The sequence below is a fragment of the Coffea eugenioides genome, chromosome 8, assembly GCF_003713205.1.
Source record: "Coffea eugenioides isolate CCC68of chromosome 8, Ceug_1.0, whole genome shotgun sequence".
Classification (NCBI taxonomy): domain Eukaryota; kingdom Viridiplantae; phylum Streptophyta; class Magnoliopsida; order Gentianales; family Rubiaceae; genus Coffea; species Coffea eugenioides.
In genome coordinates, this window is record NC_040042.1 from 28,387,732 (window position 1) to 28,393,318 (window position 5,587).

Sequence of the window (5,587 nt, forward strand, 5' to 3'; positions counted from 1 at the left end):
CTAGCCAAAGTCTTATCAGAGCTTACAAATTGTTCATCAATTGCCTTTGTGTAAGCCTTGACATAGTCACAATTAGGGATTGAACCCTTAATGCTTTGGTTGATATGTGACTTAGTGAGCATGAAACTTAAACGGTTAAATCGCTCCCATCGCTTATATGTAGCCTTTTTCATTTGACAAACTAGAATCCATGGGATTGGGTGATTCATTCTCACGAAGCACCAAATCAAGATTCATCCACCCTGAATTCAAAGGAACATTGTCCATCTATTCGGTGTATTTTTCACCAGATAGCATTGGAATATAAGATGAATCATTAAAAAAAGTTATTGCTATGAAAAAATTGCAATATCCAAGAATAAACATATGTTATTGCTATGAAATTTAAGACATAAAGATTGAATTAACCAATGTTGATTCAAATAATGAATTCAAAACTTCTTGCAGGTAAGGCTGCCTAACATGCATTGAATTTATTTTCTTTATAATAAAACTATTAAATTAAAACTATAAAAATAGAAAATTTCCATACTTCTGGGCAAAGGAAAATCTCATAATACAATGTTAAACTTACCATCTTATTTCAATTAATTTCATTAAAACCACTACTTTCCCATGGGCCAAGTTATAATTTTAAGAAATTAATTGTTTACTTAATTAGATGTTATTCATTTTATCACTTAACATTTATGTGATTAAAATTCTAAATATCAAGTATACAAGCTGCTGTGGCCACTCTTAAACACAAGATGCAAAGACCTTTAAGATAACTTCTAAATAATTTATAAGTGACAAAATGAAAGGTTGAAAGATATCACAATTTATACTTTTAAATAATTAGGTGAAAATGCAGCAAACAGACAAACAAACTGTTGATGTCAATTATTAATCATAATTCTAAGAGGCATAGAGTTGCTTAAATAGAACTCATATAGACATAAAGTGCCTCAAAAGTAAAGTTCAACCTTTATGATATTTTAGTATACATGATGCAAAATAAAAAAGTATAAGTATACTAACCATAATTTATGTCATGTATAAGAATAACCAAACAAATGTTATATAATGATTTTGTTGATCAAATATCAGATTAACTATATATGTATGCACTCAGTTATATAAATCATATCAAATTGTCTTAATGAATACCCACTACAACCAAAGATGAGATGTAAATAACTACATATTGGATGGCTAAAATTCAACTACATATATGTTTTTTAGATTGTTATTATACATTGATAACAACAATCATGATATGCACCAATACATAAAACACTCACAACAAAAGATTATGTGAGTCTAACAAACATTCAAATCATTATCAAGTCATATTGGATTAAACAAATCCTAATGAATTGCATGACCCAAATAAATCATCACAAGAATGATAAATATACATGAGGTCAGCCATTAATCTCAATTATCAAGATAATGGAAATATAGATCCCATGACAAATTAGATTTGGTTCATTTGACACTATATGAATCTGTGCAATTTATTTGATTGACAATAAGCCATGAAATCATATAGTTAACAACATGGTTAGAGGGTGGTTCTGATGCCACATGTAAAACAAATAGGTACAAACTATGTAGTGAAAATTTAAATGATTTATCTCCAACCATTATTGTCAAATAGGGTTTAAATCTGTATAGCTCATTGTCTTCTTTTCTTCTTCTTCTTTATACTAACACTTTCTACTAATGAAGAAAATGTGTAAGTATAGAGAAGAACAAATAAGTAGAAGAAGGGCTAAGATTAAGGATCTTCGAACTTATGCAACCAGAGTGTGTAGTATTGATGGAATACCAATGGCTATTTATAAGCTAGACTAGAGATTCTTACTCAAAATCCCTATGGTTTCATTCCATCAAGAAAATCTTGCCATAATTCATGACTGAAAATAACCTTTTTAGACTAATTGATTGATTTGATTGATTAATTGATTGAATAAGATATCAATTAGCAAAAAATACCAATCAATCATTATCAAATGGGAGATACTAATTAATTAGTGACAAAATATCAATTAATTAATTAGGATATCAATCACTTTAGAATCAATTATATGACTCATAATTGCCTCTAAAAGAAGCAAGTCTTTTTTTTTAAATCTAGTTTTTATTCATAAAAGAACCGAATACAAGACATAGGCACACAAAGTTCGAAACACAAGAAAAACTTTCTCCTATCACAGCTAAATGTCTCCTCTCACGGCCCTCCTCCCTCTCCTAATAGCTGGTACTCCCAATTGATCAAGTCGAATTGCCCCCCTAGCCAACCCCGGAGCTGCCTGTAGGGTGTCATAAATTCTAAGCGGTTCCTAGACATGCCTGACCCCCACATTAGCCAATACATCTGCTACTTTGTTCGTCTCTCGAACACAGTTCGAAAACCTGCCCACCTCCGTAACCATTTGCCATATCTGCTCTATCTCAGCCCGGACATGCCACGGGCAATGAAATCGTCGTTGTAGAACTCCCACTAAGATTGCAGAGTCTGATTGAACAAAAGGTGTGGCCACTCCCCGTCCTACACACAACCGAAGCCCTATTAATAGCGCTAGAATCTCTGCCCATAAGCTGGTTTCTTCACCAAGAAAGGCTGAGAATGCAAACACTAGGTGACCGTCGGAATCCCTAATTACTCCACCTCTACCACTCATACCAGGATTCCCCTTGGAACACCCATCAGTGTTGAGTGTCAGCTGCCCAGTTGCACTTGGCTTCCATCCCACAATGGTGAACCCATACCTGGGGGAGGGGAGTTTTGCAATCGCATCACACATCCCTGGAAAAACACGTGCATCTACGACCCATGAAAATTGAATCTCGAACATTGCTTTGATATCCCTGAAGATCGCATTGCAGAGCTCTTGACTTTGAGGCACAACTCCCTCAAAAACTGCTTTATTCCTCGCCTTCCAAATATTCCAGCATATCCAACTGGGCAATCTGGCAAGCACAAACCACCATTCTTCCGACGTAGTCGCTAGCAGCCACCAACTCAGGAGGCATGCTCGTAAATTCTGAGACTGAGGAGTGATACCACAAGTCGCATTGAAGAAACCCCGAACCTCCTGCGCTAGTTGGCCAGTGAAAAAGACATGTTCAATCGTCTCCGCCTCGGCTGTAGCACAACAAAAGCACTTGGATGGCAATTGGAACCTCATCGTGCATAACACCTCATCCAACGGCAGCCGTCCTCTCAATAGACGCGGCATGAAAAAAGAGATCTTAAACGGGAGGTTGGAGCCCTATATTTGAGATAAAACGATGGATTTATTATTAACTTGTCTGACCTCCTGATATGCTGAGGATAGGGTGAATTGCCCAGATGTTGTTGGCGTCCATATTGCCTTTACACGCTCCCCTCTCGGGGTCGGCTTACTCTTGCTGACGGAGATGATGTCCGATGGCAACTCCTACCCCAACTGCTGGATATCCCACTACCCCTGCACTATGAAGTCCCCAAACGTCCAGGTTGGCAGCACTGGAACCCTCAAATACAACGCCCCAGTGCCCAACTAGTTATCATACCAGAAGTGACACGGCCCTTTGTGAATCAGCCATAGCATAGATAACTTCGCTGCCTACTGACGTTGACCATCCACCTCCAGGTCGCCGAAGTAGCTACCGTAATTTCCACCTGACACGGGTGAAGGCCATTGTAATATTTCTCGTGCATAAACCTAGCCCACAGGGAGGATCCCGTGCGAAACGCCCACCATAGCTTGCATGAGAATGCCTATATATGTCCCTAAACCTCCGAAATCCAACTCCCCCTTCCTCTACCGGATAACACAACTAGGACCAACGGATCCAATGCCTTTTGGGATCCTAGCCCCTAGCTCCCCATAAAAAATTCGAGCAAGCCCTCTCGATGATACGAAAGACTGACTCTAGCATCACAGCCGTAGATAGGAGATGTAATGGAATCGGCGATAGCACATGCTTAATTAACACAATCTTCCCTCCGGGAGAGAGAAATTTTGATTTCCAAGAAAGAACTCTTCCCATGATAGCTTGACACACTTCCCCATAATGAGTGATCTTACTTCTTCCAAAGTACAGAGGATACCCTAGATATCGTACCGGAAAGGTGTGCCTAGAGAAGCCAGTCAACCGCTCTACTACCCTTCAGCGAGCTGGTGACGTGGCGTGGACGGATGCATGAGATACCCACATTTCTGAGTATTAACGAGTTGTCCAGAAGCCCTCTGATATGTGTCTAATACACGTGTTATCTGCTTCAAAGCAGTTGCGGATCCATTTGCAAAAATAAGCACATCATCTGCGAACGCTAAGTGGGTGACAGACGGACAGCCCCTCGGAATGCTAAATCCCCTAAAACCAGACTGCGTAGTTAGGTTGTTAAGGCCTCGTGACAGGACGTCAGCCCCAATTACAAACAACGAGAGAGAAAGGGGATCTCCCTGCCGCAAACCTCTATTAGATTTAAAAAATCCATGTGGCGCACCATTAATAAGAACTGAAAACCAGACGTTCGACACCAGACGCCACACCATGTCAATAAAGCGTTCCCCAAAACCAAACTTACGCAGGACGGTGATAAGAAACATCCAATCAACCCGGTCATAGGCTTTCGACATATCCAATTTGAGCGCCACATTGTCTCCTCTAATCTTCTTCCCAATACCCGTGATAATCTCTTGGGCCAACAAGAAATTCTCTATGATACTTCGACCCTTAATAAATCCAGTTTGTGAGGGGGACACGATTTTGGGAAGAAGGGTTGCCAGTCTATCCGCCAGGATACGGGAGAGAACTTTATTGAAAAAATTACACAAACTAATCGGACGGAACTGGGAAAAGTCCTGGGGGTTCGAGACTTACGGAATGAGGACGATGGATGTAGAGGTCACAAAACGGGGAAGCTTGGCCCCATAGAAGAAACTTAGTACCCCATTGTAAACATCTTGAGCCAAAATGTCCCACGCAAAAGTAAAGAACTTACCAGTAAAACCATCTGGACCAGCCGCGCTGTCCCCGTCCATCCCGAAAATCGCTCGTTTTACTTCCTCTATTGAAGGAAACTCCTCTAAGGCCACATTATCGTCTCGGGTGATGAGACTTAGAATAAGAAGAAACATCTCCGACTCTGCTCCACCGGAAGCGGAAAACAATTCTGAAAAGTAGCTGATAGCTGCAGTTGCAATGCCCTCGTCATCCTCAACCCAGTCCCTGTTGGTGCCCCTTACACGATGAATCGCCCCTTGCACCCTCCGCTGCTTGACCGTAGCATGGAAAAACTTCGAGTTGCTGTCCCTGGTCCGTAGCCATTTTACCCGAGCCTTCTGGCTCTGAAAATGCTCCGTAATCGAAAGAGAATGATGCAACTTAGCTTGAGCTTTATTTAGCTCTATCTGCGTCTCCTCCACATCCTCATGCTCTATTCGTGATTCCGCACGGAGTACATTCTCCTCCGTTGCGCGAACAACATCAAAAATATTCCCAAAGGAGGTTTTGTTCCACTCTTGAAGTGCTCGTCTGGCCGCCAATAACTTAGAACACAAGATCCACAATGGGGGCCACTCACCTCCTACCTCCACACATTTCGAAT